Consider the following 17,902-nt stretch of genomic DNA (forward strand, 5'->3'; position numbering starts at 1 on the left):
GGGTGTGGTCGTTGTTCCAGGTGGGACACTGGGCCATGGGTTGATCTGATTGTCGAGCAATTCGAAGAAGTGGAAGCTTTGGTGGGTGGGGGATCGATGGATGCACACTGCACATGTATATGTATACGGCAGGTATAGTCATGGTGGTACGCTCAAGAGCTACGCATACCAACGCATAAGACTTAGCCAGGCACACGAGGCTGCCTATATAAATCCTAATAAATGCCGAACTTGAATCAGAAATAGTTCCTCGTTTGTATTCGTATCTTGAGTACAATACTCAAAGGCGGGAATTCCGAGAGATTTGTCTTGCAGGCAGAAAGCGTGTGTGTTGTTGGAGCCAAAGAGACCCCGGACAGGTTCTGAATCCTGTGGGAAAATTGTGTTGCGCAAACGTACCCCGATTCCAAGCACAAAGCGATGGTGATCCGACCCTACCTTCCAAAGCGTCTAGCCCGGTCACGTTTCAATTTTCAGTTCCTCGATCCCTCTGGTCTTGTTGCATCCACCTCGAGGTGCGTTATGCCGTTCTCAAATCTTTCCTCAATCCATCCACTATCGGTCCATTTTCTATTTCTTTTCCTCTACCTGACCATTTCTTATTTTACATCTCGATCTCGCTCAACTTGTCCTAGATTAATTTCCTTTGGTTACCATAGCGTTTCCAATTTATTGTTCAAGGCCTCAAGGGTATACCGGAAATAATGTCTAAACGAATTTCCGCTGCAAGATGAAGTTGTTACTTTACCAATTGTCTTTCATACCTTTGTTTGTTTATACTTTCTTTTTTTCCGATTTCATCGTCACTATCACTAAATAATCCGATCGTTTACGACGTATGTACGTCAACCGCTGTCTCCCGTCCGCAGCACAACCTTCGTCCAGGGTTGTCAGAGATTATGGTGGCGGGTGTGGGGGGTCAGGAAGGCACCACCTCGTTAAAATATCACCAGCCTGAAGCAGCAAGCGGTACGCAATTCGTTTTTTACTAAAAGACTGTAGCTAGATGTATACGTGTATCCTCGTCGACGAACACGTGTGCCTGGGTGTTTTATTTTTTTCTGTCGTACATTTTTTTCCTCCCGTCCTGCATATTTTTCCATTTTTTCTACTTATATGTTGGTTTTTTTGTGGGAGAACGGTACGAGGGGCACGCACCCTGACCGACGTGCGACGCCGTCGTCGCATAGAAAAGAAAACCTGTAACGGTCGTCGGTCGCTGGATCGTAGGAGGGTTTCGTGGGAAAGAAGACGCGACTGCGAAGGAGGGTGGGCACACATCAGGCAGGGTATGCTAGTTGGAACGTAGCAGGAACTAGGAAGGTTTTTGAGAATTTCAAGGATCGTACGGGCATGGATCGTCTGCGGCTCATTGTCCCGACACACGACCAAACCTGCCTCACAGGGGTTGTGCCGTTGTGGTTCACTGACGTTCTCCACCCTCGGAAGGGCATGCGAGCGCAAAAGCTTCACCCAGGGCTCGAGGAGGGTGTGTATCCCGTCCCTGAACGATACCTGCTCGACGGATAATCGGGATGAATGGGGACTACTGCACGTGTGCCGTTACGTTACACACTAGTTTAGGTTACTCGTTTATGCCGGACGCTTCGACAGGATCCCCGTAATAGATGTAATTCTGGAAAACCGCGATATTTTAGGGAATTTTTACGGGTTGGGAAAATCGGAGGGGAATTTGTAAAAAAAAATGGGCAAAACCACGATCTTTTATAGTAAACTTAGCTCAGTGGCCGTACGTATTACTTGCTGTTTCAATAACGGTGAACCCTTCTTTACTTTTATAAGTGTTGAAACAATGTTAGTAATGAAATTAAATTTGTATGTTGAACAGTAACAGTAGGTATACTGAATTTTAGACACTACTGAAATTGTGAAACAACGGTTCCGAAACGTTAATCATCCCATGGCAATGTCGTTACTAACTTCAGCCTCATTCCGCACGTTTAGGCGCATCGTGAATTCCAGAAATCCGACGGATGATTACATTCGGCTGTCGGGTATCTGATTACCGCCGTAAAGGGTAGCCAATCGAGGTTCTTTGTATCCGGATCCTTAATGACACAGACCGCACGACCAACGGCCCAATTTGGGGTTCTTGGCAAGCCTTTCCCTTGCACGAGATACGACTGCAAAGTTCTGCGTGCATCTCGACAAAATACCTTATACTATATTTCCGCAGGATGAAATTATAAGGTCACAGATAATACCGTAATGTTTTTTCCTTCGGGGATAATTAGTCCTGATATTACATGCAGTGTTCTCCGATCGTGTAATATAAAAACAATAAGCATTTATTGAGGATTTTCATGTTTTGATGCATGATTTTTTGATGGACTGATATGTGTAGCATCATTGCATACTGACTTTAATTTAACAGGTGTTGAATTGCCTCGTGATGTGGCGTTTTATTTTTTGATTCTGTAAACGATGCTCGTGAGTCCAAATTGAAGATGTCTGGGCCTGATAGGTGATATTTTTTTGGATATGAAACATTGGTCCACAATTCATACTGGTTACACTTAGATAGGAAAAATCCCTCTTCCCAATGCGAGATTGCTTCAGTAAAAGTACATGCAACAATGCTTTTCGGAGACTTTTCGGTCACCTACCGAGGCAACTGAGGAGCAGAAGAAGATTTTCAGAAATCCATACTACCCAACGATTGTGTGTCTATACGTTCCCATGCTCCCCGTGGCACCTGCTCCCAAAATCTGGCGCCCTCAAGGAACACCCCGGGGGTAAAGAGTGGATCTAGATCTAGGGGCTCTCCAAGCCCTAGGCAATAATCATACCTACTGGGGCTTGGTATTCGGTATTGCAGGTCGTAATACCTCCCAGTCCTCAGTCCCTAATAATATCGCACGCCCGACACGTGGCCTCGGGAATTGGAATCACTGGGGCTCCCCTATTGCATGGATCCGAATCCGTTTACACTTACTCGAGAAGCCTGGAAAAGATTTTTATTCCATTTTCTGGGTCTTCCATCTTGTTCCGAGGCATTGGTCGTGGTCTTAGACGCACCGAGTGCCCAGTTAGGCAAACGCTTGACCAATTTTGAACCGACAAAATTATCCCCAATAAAGCAAGAATCAAGTGCAGCCAGGCTGCAGACCAGAGCTTTCCTACGATCGCTTGATCGAATCAATTCCTCGCCCTTTCCCCGTCGCTTCGACGTCGTCCCATCTCTCCCGGTGAATCATTCAACCGAGGCTATCGGCGAGCCACGACTAATCACCATGGGAAAGGCCGGGTCAGTTCTTCGCATGTACCACTATCGAGTTATATGCAATATACGCACCACACTTGTGTTGTATTCCTGGTGTGACGACATCCGTGTGTATGTCCGTGCATGTAAACGGAAGGTTTTACCGATTCATCTCTACATGTGGTTGCGCCGGCGCTTTTCTCATAAGCGCACTGATTAGGTATGAGGCAAATAGTGCCTGAGGGGAAAATGAATTTTCGTCACACAGCTGCAACGGAGTGGAAAATCCGAAATGATATTGATGACGGTAATAGGTGTAATTTGAAATTCGTCAATCTGCAACTTGATGATTCTTGTAACTATACTTCGGTGTATTAACAGCTTTTCTTTCACACATTGGTATGTGGAGCAAGAGAGAGAGAGAGAGAGAGGTGATACGGCATTGCCTTTGCCGTGGCTGTAACGTGCCATGCCATTGGCGATGATCGGCGTGGCGTGCGGTCATCCGATGAAACGAACAGTCCTCGTCGGACATTGGTATGTAAGCGAGCCTGGCATCTTCAATTCGTATTTCGTGTTAGCTAACACGCAGCTTACAATCGCACGTGGTTCTACGATTAATTGCTCAACCTCGGGCTATTAACGAATTTACGAATTATGATATGGCTACCTATGGATAGGTAGGTATTAACGCGTGTCCGATACAGTCGATAGGAAAGGATAAATGTTGCAATATTGCGCCGCCGTATCGATGTGACGAAAGCGACGCAAAATTGACACAAACTCACACTATTGTAACTTTACCGATGGACGTGTGTGTACGGGGGTCCGTTTTGCTGCGGTCTATGAAAACCGGTGTAACGTAATGATCTCTGTATACCTATGCGGTTGTATACGTGAAGTTTAAATGTCAGTCGATGTCTTTCACAATGTAATCACTGACACAATCCGACCATTATTGCTTCCACACGTCGTCGCGATTCTCTTTTACAGCAGATTGCGCCGGATTACAGCGTACTTGATATCCTCTTCTTTGGATACCTACTACGCTTGATCAAATGGTGTTCTTCTCATTGTCAGTCTTTTCCTTGCCTTTGGGCTGACCGACTTCCATTCACCTGGAGGAATTTACTTGCAAAGACTTTGACAATCGTTTCCTCTCGCTAGGTGCGATGAACCGTAAAGACTTGGGTCTTACCGGCCGAGGAAGTGAGGAAAAATTACCCAGTGCTAGTGCTTGTAAAAAAGTTTTAATAACCTACTTTGTTTCTGTAGAATTGAAAAATGACGATGATGACGATGTGAAATACTCGCGTTAATTTTCACTCTTGATTCGTTATGGGTTGAGTTTTTATTGATTTATTATTCATTTTTCAATTAGGAATCGCCGAAATCAAAACGACAATTGTTTACAGAATTTACATTCATGATAGTTATAAATTCGTTTTCGACAATTCTAATTGTAAATATCTGCACTAAGTTTGAATCAAATTTTCAACGAAATGAATAATGGTAGGTAATAAATTTTTTTTCCAAGTACGTTTCGTTTTAAATACATGGAAATGTTTGTAAAAAAAATTTGCCAAATTATATTTATTTTTCCACTTCTTCGAAAATCCCATTTAAATTCGGTACAAACAATCATACGTATAGTTTTTTTTTTTTTTAAAGAAAATCGTCAAAATCTTATATTTTGCGTTTAAATTCGAAAATATGCGGTACGTGTCTACTCTAGGTAGTTGGAATTATTTTTCTCGTAATCTTTGAGTGAACATCAACGTCACAAGTCCTCGCAATTTTTCTACATACTCATCTTCGAGATATAAAATGTCACAAGTGGTCAAATACCTTCGAAATTTTGTACACCAGATTAGTCGAAACGGTAAAAGTGTACAAGAATAAACGTTACGGGATATAGTTTCAAGTCGAAAAAACAGTGTTTAAAAAAAAAAAAAAAATAATAATATATTTTTCAAGTCAAATCCAAGAGTCGAATTATTCACAGATATGGTCGACGGAAAGAAGGAGGCTGGGGCCTGAGGTTTAACCATCGTATAACCAGCGCGCGGACTCGCAAGAGTTGAAAAATTCGCCCGAGGTGATACCCACGTACACGTAGCTGCGCACGTCGGTAAAGGAGTCGACTCGCCGGCTTGCTTCCGGTCGTTTGGATTCTGTAATAAGAAACAGGTTCGCGCGCCTGACTCTCGGATACCTGCCGGGTAGTAAGGTAGGTAGGTGGTAGGTAGGAAGGTAGGCGGGTGTGCACGTAGATATACCAACACGCACGCGTCGAACGTGGTAAGATTCGCTCGAGACCGTGTGCCTTGGCTGTATTGCTACTATATACCTGTTCCGAAGAGCGTGCGTTGCTGTGTGTTGTCAGCGTCCGCGTCTCGATGGACCGTGGGCCATGCGTTACCTTCGGACAGGAAGAGGAACCAGTTTTGCTGCCCGCCTCGCGTATTTATCGCCCAGGGCGCTCGAATCCGTTTGCTGTACTCGCCGGCCTCTCTTTCTTTACGTGTCTCGACCGTACTCGCGGAATTTGTTTTTTTATTTTTTATTTTTTTATTTTTTTTTTTAATATTCGCCTTGCAGCCAAGTCTCGACTCCTGTCATTTCAATGGAACATTTTCTTCCTTTCGTTATCACGGTTCGTGTGAGCTTGACGGAAAATATGCTGTTTCAAGTCTAGGTGTGTCCTGTTTAAACGATTGTACATTATGCCAAGATCTTGAAGGTCGAGTCTTGAACGCAAATTTTTGTTTATTATCAGGCTGAAGTTAGTTTTACGTTAACGTGACGAAAATTGAGGGTAAAAAATCATTGCTATTGGACGTTTTAAAACGATATTCAACGAGTTGGCTTTTCGAGATTGAAGTTTATTTTGGGTGTAATGATTTATCGAATTTTAGACATTCCTGAAGATGCGAAGTAGCCATTTTTCTCTGAAGCATGCTTCGTTACGGTAACGTTACTAACTTCATCCTCGTGTTTTACTAACAATAAGTATTATTTTTTCTTAATTCTACTCTTACTCCTAAATGTGACGGAATCTCAAAGGCGGATCACCGGTTTTGGCGGGTTTTCATCTAACAATAAGAGTAAATAATGAAGGATCACTTGTTCACATGATTGGATGCCTAATGAAATAATGGGGAAAACATTTGTAGGATTCAACTTGGCTAACATCACTCTAATCCGCCAAATATTTGGCTTCATTTTTTGGGGAAAAACTCGTGGGACTCGCGGTTGTTTATCGGCTCAACTGTAAAGGTGAGCCAACGTGTTTCGTTACAGCGTATTGTGAATCGGGTGAAAGCTGGCGTGGATAACTTTTTACCGATCAATGGCCACCGCAACTTATTCAACGAAAAGGTGAAAAGGGTCTTTTTTCTGTCGGTAAAATTCGTTAAAAGTACATCCTCGGTATTTAGTCGCAGGTTTTCTTCAAGTATAATCGTATATCAAGTAATACACATGACCGAGTTCAAAAGTTTCATTGTGCATATGTTTTAAGTGGTTTCTGCCTTGGAACCACACCCGAAAACTATTCTCATTAACGAAAACACTACCTCTGATTGGCTTGATAAAGAGTTGACTGCACTTGTGCTTTCAATGAAATTCGACTGTTTTTTCGGATGGATTCCGATAATCAATCAAAGGGGAGAGGATGAAGAAGAAAATGGTTCAGCGGCTGCGAACCTCTGCCTCTTACAATGAGGAGGGATTCAAACGAGTTAAGAAGCCTTCCTGGTGATGTTTACAAATCTACCCAGTGATTCTTACCTACTTACCTTATACCGTAAGAAAAGGTAGCGCTGCATAAGTGCAGCTGTAATATTTATACATATGCTTATTATATACGTATGCATAAGAAACTCGTACTGTCTGCAAAACTTGACGTTTTTGAAAATAAGAAGTGCGCGCTGGCGCCTTCCTGTCGAAATGCTCTTTCAAAATATTGTAACGAATTCATTTTCTTATTTTGTTCAGCATGCAAATACCTACTAATAATTTCATTATTCAAGGAGTTTTTTGGCTCAATGTTTATTCGGCAATTATTTTTATCCTGTCGTCCGTCCAATTTTTCTTCAATAATTAACGTTCAATTGTTGGCATTCGACTCGAGGGTCTTTGAGAGCAAATACGAATTTAATAACCATCCCGAATGATTTGGAAAAAAATCTCCCCGGAAAAGTTTATGTCGTAATTAGCTGCTGGCTGGAGTGGTGCGGAAGGTTTTTAAATCGGTAGAAGAAACCAAAGTTACCGGACCAAACCTGCCCCGTTACGTGTTCGCCTTACAAATTACTCTGTAAATGTGAGTTATGCTACAAAAATTACCCAAATTAAAACCCAAGATCAGTGGAAACACTGCACAGTTATAACTATTTATACCTACTTTTACTTTGTTCAACATATTTTCATTCCCAATTTACCACAGCACTTCGTTGTAAATATATTTGACAATTAAAGGTCGTTGCACGTGTGATCGGGTATACTCGATATAGTGCTATGAGTGGTTGCAACTGGTCAATTGTTATTGTTTAACAATTCTCATCCTCCCATTTCGATGGTTTATAATGTCGATAGGCATAGATACGCCATTAGAAGATCAGCGAGTAGTTTTTAAGACACGAACCAACCGCATACCTCCAATTGCCCAACACGTACGTTGTAATTTCATTCAATTTCCTGCCTGGGTTAATCTCATAATTGATAGAACAGTTTCAGCTATCGTCTAAGGAGCGTGTATGCAAATGAAGGGGATCAGAGGTGACGTCACGATCCTTTTATCGCGTCTGGGGAAGAGGCGAAACTAATATCCACTATTTTACAATTGATAATTACTCGTCTCTAGTAAAATTTAAAAAAAAACGTATAGTACCTATAACCTTGGTAGCAGTTTGCTTTAGTCATCGAGAAGTTCACAATTTCTGTCTTAAAGAGTTATCCCTTTGTTTTCCTTTCTCTCCTCGTTCAGCGTGCAGACACGTTTAAATCGGCAATTTTACACCGTTGCAACCATAACTACTAAAGGGATTTGCTGCAACGCACAACGCTCTAGGATCGAGGGTTTGCGGGATTATATTTAGGATGTATCATACCTGATTGACCAATTAGCTATATGTACATAATATACGTATATACATATATGTATACACATATGTATAATGCGTATATGAGCATCAGCTGGACCTGTACGGACGGGCTTGAGGACGCGGGTCGGACTGCAGGGTGTCAAATTTCGAAAGGCGAAACCTGTAATAACACAGACACATCTGCCTCGAACGATTCTTTATCTCAATATCCGTCTCGTTCTCCGTATCTTCTGTCTGGGCCCCGATCCTCCATCTTGCGGCCCCGTTGTCCACGTCTCGGTTGCCTGCACAGGCTCCCGTTTCTTCGATTCTCGCATTTCCTCGCGTGGTCTTTCCCTATGGATCCGGGACCAACGGGAGGAGCGAAACGGCAGCTGCCGCCATTAAGCTGCAGCGATCGCACGCGGTGCGTCTGATCCTAAACAAACTCGGGGTTAGGTTACGTCTCTACGAATTTTGCATGTACGAATCGGAAAACATTACGGTTTTTCGGGTTTACTTTTAATTGCGCTCGTTGTTGCGGGCCAAAAAATATCATCTCAAGAGAAATCAAGCTTTTACACCCCGGTAGGGGTTTTCGATTCCGTGTCTTATGGACGGGTGGAAACATCTCTTGGAATCCGGGATACCCCGACCTATTCAGGATATAAAATTCCGCAGAAGCTAGCTGCAGGATTGGCATCCTGGACTAGAGAAGGAAGTCAGGGAAGTTGGTATAGGTACGTTAAGGTGTTTCGGAAAAAAAATGATTTGCGATTTCCCACCATGGTACCATCCCTTGAAAAGTTTGTTCAGGTTGAAAGAACGGTTCCGTTAAAAGCTGAGCGTTCTACGTTATGCGGAAGATCGTGCTTGTTTGATTTATCCAGTTTTTTTTTTTCACATTTGTTTGAATTTATGAAGAAACACGTCGTAACACTTGAATTATTATATCTCTACTGACATTTATATTCAACCCAAAGATCACGATCCATAACACTACGATATATCATTCGGGAATCTTGTTCTCCTAAATTAAATGTTCATATTAAATTATAACTATTTTATCAGATTGAATTAATAATAAAAAAGTCGTCGGATACACTTTTCAAACATCAACTGGAGACTTGATATTACAAGTGCGGTACCTTCCTTGTGACGTAAATTGATATTATGATTGATGTAAGTGATAAAAAATTGTAAAAAAGAAAACGATAATAATTTATTCACGATACTTTGTAAATTTAAAAGAACGTGCAAAAGTGAAAAATCAGAACGCTCGTCTTTTGACAGAATCTTTCTTTTAACCTAAACAAACTGTTTCGGGTGGTACCGTGGTGGAAAATCGCAAATCATTTTTTCCACCCACACATACGTCGATAAAGTTGAAATAAATTCTGAAAAGTAGCAGATTTTTTTTCCAACGACGCTACACAGCCGAGCAGTCTCCTCAACGTAAATTACAAGTATGCCTTGGACTTGAGAAAGAGACTCTTGGTCAGTCACGACGACGAATAAATATAACTCACGACCGGGAAGAAGGAACAAGGAAAAGACAGCGTCGGGGTTCTCCGAAGGTGCAAATTCAGGCAAAAATCCACGTTCGCTGGCGAGAAAATTGCCGTTGCTTTTGGCATGAAAGAGGATTCGAAATTTAAACGCGAGACCGAGTTATCCGGTAAGGCGTATCACGCGCCGCGACGTCTTTCCGCGTGCCTTCGAAATATCTCGGCCTCGCGGTCGCGCGACCTCGTCGCCTCGGATCTCTTTGTTCCGCTACTTCCTCGACGATCGAGTCAGCCTATCTCGCCTAGGCGTTTGCCTGCACGCGCGAGAACTCGTTCGAATCCAAAAATAATTCCTGTCATTCAGTTGCGTCACTCCCGCGTCACTCCCGCCTTCCGAGCGAAATTTTCTATTCCTCCGGAACGATTGCGGTGACTCTGGCATTTCACGCTCGTCCGGTGCGTGTTACGAATTTTTACTAAATTAATCACACGTTTTATTTATTTTATTTTTTTTTTTTTATACCTCTTATTCTTTTTCCTCAAGCATCGAGCGTTTTCTTCACAGGATAGCCCGCCGTTAAGGCTTCGTTCGTATTTTCAATCAAGGTCTTCTTGTTTATCTTAACGGCAACGCGTCATCGGTTTTGTTGTTTCATCGTTTTTTTTTTTTTTTTTTTGTTTCTTCTTTCTTATTCGCCCCTACGACCTTCGTACGTGGTACAGGAAGCTGAAGATTCCAACGTGAAATAAGCAAATACAACACTCAATAAATCTATCTTCTACGTTACGTATGCACATTTGCCGCTAAAGTTTTTTCTTTTTTCTTTGTTTATTCTTTTCTTTTTTTTTATGCGAGATAGTTGTCCAGGGTCGGCTTAGGTAGTAGTTCTCAACAAAGATCGCCGGTAACGAGATCATACCCAATTGGTATCGAGCTGATGCATCCTATAATCGTGAAACTTTCCCACCCACATCAAATATCCGTGTACTTATCAAGCGTACGAATTCATTTTTTTTATTTAATACAGAGTAACGATTCTTTTGTGATATTGAAGCGTCGGCACGAAGCGAGTAACACAACCTCTAAAATAGATGTAGCTGTACATGATAGCCTCTGATATAAGGAGGCATTATTGCATGTTATATGGCATTGCTTTCTTTTCGCGTTTCGGGTAAACAATAATACCGCTTAACTTGCTGAAATTATTTGTTGGGTCAGCTTGCCGAAGGTGCAGTGACTCGTTTGACGACGATGACTTCACTTGCGAAACTGAAAAATATTAATGTTTTTTAAGTTAAACAGTCTAGACTGAATCTGTGGTGGAATTATACTCTTTAATCGCGTCCCCGACACCTCCGATATTCTATTATAATCATGCGCAGTCGGTGGTCCGACATGTAATTAAAAACAAGCGTACCCAGATGCTTGTGACATTACAGTCCGCGTCTAATCAAAGCGTTGCAGTTGGCGCGACGCGCTTACAGAGGGTAACGTGATACAAGACGAAACGGAGGTCAAAAGTTAGATGAAGGTATAAAAACGTCGGAGAGGATAAGATACAACGACCTCGACCGGACGCCGCATATGTACGTGTTATACATACATGCGATAACCTCCTTCTGGGTGGGGGTCAAAACTTGGAAGAGTCAATATTTCGAAATTACAAAGATGCGAAAATCAAACAACCAAAGATTAATTGTTCGAAATTTTGATTTTCGAAAGTGTCACTGATCCGAATTACTGCCGATCAGTGACACTTTCATAAATCATGATCACTCGTATTTGGGATCAGACTAATTGTTAGCGTATCACTGTAATTGGATCGTTGAAGCTTTCATAGCCTTCTGGTGGTACTCACATTTTCACGTCGACTGTTTCTAACAGTACAATTAAGGACGATCATTGAATATTCCGATTGTTGTCGATGCTGCAGCTGTTTTTTCTGATAATCGTCGAAACAATCCCCCTTCCAGTAAAACCTTCCGATAGTAGCCGTCAGCAAAGAAACTTACATACGAGTACTTCTCTTTTCATCTCATCGCGGATCCGGGTAGCGTATATTCTCACCTCTTGTTTGTCTCACACGTGACACGTATACGCATTTAGGCATTGCAGTTATTAGCAGCGTAATTACCGTGCAATAATAATGTAGCGCCGATGTTTTCAAAATATTTACGATATGGTCGCAAGGACGAAAGAAATTGGGCAGGGGGGGGGGGGGTATCGATCCGAAGAACGAACGTATTGCCAAAAGTGTGGATCCCTACGGCGAGAAATGCGTAGATCGTTGCTAGGATTCCGGAACTGCCCAAGTATTGTCACGCAGAGTTCACTGGTATTCAGGAAGATGATTCCACCTCTGTGCTAAAGGAATCTCATACTGTCTCTATTTTTAGTGCCGGTTCTTCGTCTCGGAGCGACGTGCAGGGAGGGGATAAGGAAATGTGAGGCCGTTGCTCTTATCCAATATTCTTCCATTACTAATACTAATAAGTTTTATCTTTGATTCACGCTTTGCATAGTACTTAAAATTGTTCGATGTTAGATCGCTTACATATTATATACGTATTTCTCATGATATTTTTAAAGTTTATGCGGCCATTTATTGCATATACTTGTCCTTGAACGTTTCATTGAATGCGACTTGATCGCGTTGCGATGAAATACGATAGAAATAAATTAGGTAGCTGATGCTTGTCCGCAATTTATATATCGGAGAAACGAGCGAAACAAATAAATTGTGCAACTGTTGCGCGTATCGTCGGTTGTCGCTACAGATCTGTAAAAGTTTGCGGAGTAGAATTGAGCTCGAGGCTCCTCTTCCTAGTTCTTATCTTTATTCCCGCGAGTGGGAAGAAGACGACGCTTTGGTCGTGGGGTCAATTGACCCGGTGCGACTGACGCCGCGTTAATCAAGGCTCGAGGGCGCGAGTGCTTCTGCATTACGTATACGTTTCAATACATCTGTACATGCTATCTTTCTACGCGTACGACACGTTGTATGTTTCAAGCCGCTGCGCGTCTGCGGCATAGTTACGTGCCTGCGTAACGATACGTGCATGCCCATAGGCTACGCCGATTTCAAAACGCCGAAAGTACAGCCGCGCACGCACGATGTCAAAATCTTCGTCGTTGTCACTTGGGGTTTTTTCGACCTTCAATGTTTCAGATTATAGAGAAACGGTCAATTTTTCACTCTATGCAAATACGATTCATACAGGTGAACGACAAAAACAAAAAATTTCTTGATATTATATTTTAACGAATGAATTTTGATTCTATATATCGAATAATAACTAATAAGATGCTCAGCGTCCCACCTCAAAAACGTCCATGTCATAACCTATGTATATATATATATATATATATATATATATATATATATATATATATATATATATATATATATATATATATATATATTAGGGTGGTCCTTATTCAGGGTGTCGACGAATTTTTGCCAGACCATCCCCCCAATCAACTTCAAATAATTCGAAATCAATCGCCTAATTTTTTCAGATTTTTACATCGACTCTAAGATAGTCCGCATTGTGATCGAAGTTTCTTATCGAAATTAACACGGGTAAAACTTTTTTTCTCAGTATATATTTTATCGCAAGAGTAATAACGTTCCAAATAATCTGTGACCGCGAGGTTTTGGTGAGAATTAGTTCTACTACCTGGGAAAAAATACACATCATCGTACGAGGCAATCTAGACGAATTGCACAACCTCGAAACCTGACTTTTTTTTTATTTAGAGGAAGTGCAATTCGTCTAGATTGCCTCGTACGATGATGTGTATTTTTTTTTACATACAGCATCACTTGTGCCGACTAAAACCTCGCAGTTACAGATTTTTTGGAACGTTATTACTTTCGCGATAAAATATACAGTGCGAAAAAAAGTTTTTCTCACGTCACTTCCGTAAGAAACTTCGATCACAACGCGGGCTGTCTCAGACTCGCTGTAAGAATCTGAAAAAATTTGGCGACGCTTTTTAAATGATTTGAAATTGATTTCAATGATGGGGCGGTAAAAATTCGTCAACACCCTAAACAAGGACCACCCTAATATATATACATTGTCGGGATGTTTAAAATAAACTGCATAATTTCGTTGTTTCATTCCAGATACAGGATATGTTGACTTTGCCGAACAGCTTGTAATCGTCTCGAATTTCTTTCGGAACATATTTATTCGCACCTCGTATCCGGCACCTTCGAACCCAGCGACTCGATGCATCCTAAGCTACTATCCACGTTCCATCCTGTGTTGCCACGATTTGAGACTCCACAGTCTCTCGGACACGACATATCTCCAGCCAATTACCTGCACAGGGAGTCGAGAAATGAGTGAGTACGAGAATACACGATATGACATACACTATCATACTATTATACCGTCGGTGTTCTTAGATGCAAACGCTTTTATCAGTAAGTAGCCGACCCGTCCCGGCTTAGCATGGAAAGACAAATCTAAGTTAAATGTACACTTGATCACGTAAGTATTTCTGAGCTTGAAGCTTGCACAAAAGATGGCTTTGTAATCCCGAAACGAAAAAGCTATCTGTCGCGTCACACTAATGTTATATTTCACGTATGTGAAACCATTTGGTTAGCGTACGTCGACAAAGCAGTCAAACGTAGTGCTTTTTCATTCGAACTTATGTACAAATATTGAGAATTCGAAGTAAAAACTTATTTTTATAAAAATAAATTATAGCCCATATTATTCAGGGATAGTGTTTAGCTTTCTATTGGTGAGAGAATTTTCTTAATCGGTTCAGTAGTTCCAGAGATTACCTCCTCTACGTACAAACAAACAAACTTTACCTCTTACAATAATAGTTTATATAGATATAGTGGATGGATTCTTGAAATTTGTAATATAAAATTGTTTTTTTTTTTTCCTTGAAGAACAGTTGACGCGATCGCCAACTGCTAATTGCAAGATCATAAAGGGGGAAAAGGTACCTTTGCCAAAGGCAATGTCGAACCACGGATGTACTGCGAGCAACCAAACAAACCTGAACTATATATTTACATCGATATTTTTGTGTTCTATCGATAACAAGAGAGCCGCTATCCACCATCGAAATCCAGATTGCTCTTATTTTTTTTTTTCTTTTTTTGTAATTACGGTGAACAAGACACGGGTTGGCTTTCCTGGATCATATTATATTTACCGCAAACCTCATCTCCTCACTTCGTCTCTTGTGGTATATGTACATGTGTACGTATATGTATATATTTCGCGGAAGAAGTTCTTTTTGCTTATACCGAGAGTATCGGGCTGGCAGATCGTGATGCAGTGACGCAAGCGAGTAAAGTTTAACCGAACGTCATGTTTATCTACAGAACCGCGTTACACCGAATACACTTGACTCATTCAGGTAATCCCAGTTGGTTAAAACAAGCCAAACAGATTTATGTTTTTCAAAACCAATTATCGTAGACTATATGAGGCTGTATGACACGGAATTCCGGTTTAAACATCAAGGCCGAGCGTGCCAAGTGCGAAACTCAAAAATGCGTTTTTTGTTGTTCCAGCGTTACACGCTGCGTCTTTTTACATTCTTCTCACCCATCCGATAGACAATTTCCTCGCAAATATATCATATGTTCGTTGTGGTCTCAGCTTGAAAGATCGATTGACCGATAATTAACGCGTGAAACAAACTTTTGCATATTGAAACCGCTATTGAACTGATTGTAAATGCATCCTGGGGATGCGATGTCGCGACATCGTACCTTATACGTATGAAAGTATATTCATGTTACATGTTTTTTCTACAGGTCGGAACACAGCGGGGTAGACTTTCCGGTGTAGGCAAGCGTGTTTCTTCTCACCCCTTTTGTTTCACAGTCTACTACATTAAGGTTTTTCTAATCCGATATATGCTCCATCCGACAGGCCTAGATAACTATGGTTTCAATCGGAGCGATCCCACGCGTCAACAAGCGCTTGGAATCAAAGAAAAATGTCAGGCCTGATCCAATTCGTCCTTGATAAGTCTGTCGAGATCCTGGAAAAGTATAAAAACGAGACTTAGGTACGTCGTCGGGCATCAGCGGGAGGAGACGTGACGTGTCGTTGGTGGTGGTGTACGAACGCGACGCCTGTTAGGATGTCTAGAGGTGAAGCGGTCTTCAACCTCGACTTCTTCTTATTCTTGTGTATCGACGTGTCTCGCTAGTTTGCGCAGGTCCGTTCTCGCCGAAGACAAACATTAGGAAATTATTATTAATCCCCTGCCTACGGGTGCATTTTTCAGGCTACTCTTTTCCACGCCTCACGGGATCGATGTTAAGTCGAAAGAGAGAATGATGGCTGAAAGAGAAGGAGAGAGGGACAGACAGGCGACAAGACTCTCCGTCGAAAGTGTTTGCTTCGCGCCGGCTTATCGGGTACAATGGCCCTTGAACAAAACGTGTTTGGCACAGACTCCCGGCACTCGCCTCCGATTAGCATAACAATCACACACCTATATCGACGCGTCGCCGCAGATGCTTGTACGCCTGTACATGTATCTCTTTAACAGGATTTTAACCAAAAGCTTTCATAAACCCAACCAACCGACCGCCGTTCCACGTCCGCATCTATGCCAATTCTATTCCATTCGATTCGGTTCTTAAATCCCCGGACAAACTTAAGATCGGTTTATTTCTATTATATCTATAAACGAGGGCGAGCAAATGCGTATTATGTATGAATATTAATTACGTGGTCAGGAATACGGATCGTTAGTTAATCGCTGACGGTTTTATTTGTTAGAATAACGATGCTGCTTTCTACGGTGTGAAAGAATGCTGGTTTTGGTTGATCGAGGCAGGCGCGAGAGGTGATCGGTTTGAATATAAATTTCAACATTTTTGCTGTTTATCGTCGATTTATATGCCGGCGAGATTCGCGAAAATAACGTTATCGCGTTACTGTATCGTTAAATTCTTATATGACGAAACGACGCGAATCTCATTCGAATTTTTGCTGTTATCGTTGCAATTAGTGTTATACCGCATTTCGCGAGACGGTCGTGCGAAGTACGCGCTTATGGTTAGTTGAAATATCCGCGTGATGAATTGACTGCAACGGAAAAAAGAAACAAAAAATAACAATTCTTTTTAACGTATATCCACTACCGCTTTGACTTCAATTTTTTCTTACCCATTTCACACAAAGCCGCAACTAAAATTCATCGTTTGCGGTCAATTTTTGGAATATATGCAGCTTTGTTTTATTTTGGTTAAGCCGGTTGTTTTCCTCTGATCGATGCACGTACGCACATGCATTGTTATTATTTCACTTACATGTTAAACCGGTTGAATTAATTTCAACACTACTATAGCCTATCCAACTGCACAGTTTGCACTTGATACAAGTTGAAAAATGCATCTTTAATTACGCAATTACGTTTTTATCATACAATTGTAAGAGTATAAAGAAAACCTGTGACAAGGTCCAATCGTTATTCGTTGCTGAACTAGCAGTCTTCTCGATCGTATTAGGATCTTCATCTCGAGTCTAAGGAGTGCCTCACGTACCATTTGACTCTCTCCCATTAAAATAACATCTATAAAAAAAGAAGTATAAAAAATTCATAAAAAATTGAAGGACATTTCCAGAATATTTTCAGGACACAAGAAAAATTCAAGGACAGTTTCCAGGACCACCGGACACCGTGGTATCATATCGATTCCAGTCTTTTTTAGGGAAACTTTTTATAACAATCACGGAGACTGGGTAAAAAACTGAACCGACGCCTCCGAAGTAGGCGCAATTCAGGATATATGTTTCTTCCACTTTCCTCGATGCTAACTGCAACCTGCGTGGTTCCCCAACGTATCTCCGATATAGTGCACACGCAACTAATAGATTGTGAGCACCGGTGTGTGACAACGCTTTGGTTCTCTCTATCTCTCTCTCTCTCTCTCTCTCCCCCCGTCTTTCATCCTCTTACGTCCAGACCGATAAGGTCCTCGGGGACGAACGTGCAGGTGAAGAAGTAGGCAGCGATCTACCGGTAACCCACTACCTTACACTTCTATCGCCTCGACGACCGGGCTTTGTTTACGGAATACGTC

At 41.7% G+C, this 17,902-nt stretch overlaps 1 protein-coding gene across 1 annotated transcript in view; it reads left to right on the forward strand.

The window, feature by feature from the left end:
• LOC107221498 (ets DNA-binding protein pokkuri) overlaps window positions 1–17,902 on the forward strand; it is a 97,217-nt gene that overhangs the window by 15,844 nt on the left and 63,471 nt on the right. Inside the window, exon 2 of the mRNA XM_015660505.2 lies at window positions 13,952–14,173. The gene's annotated coding sequence lies outside the window, so the exon portion shown is untranslated. The remainder of the gene's footprint in view (window positions 1–13,951; window positions 14,174–17,902) is intronic.

The sequence above is a fragment of the Neodiprion lecontei genome, chromosome 6, assembly GCF_021901455.1.
Source record: "Neodiprion lecontei isolate iyNeoLeco1 chromosome 6, iyNeoLeco1.1, whole genome shotgun sequence".
In the NCBI taxonomy this organism is placed as follows: domain Eukaryota; kingdom Metazoa; phylum Arthropoda; class Insecta; order Hymenoptera; family Diprionidae; genus Neodiprion; species Neodiprion lecontei.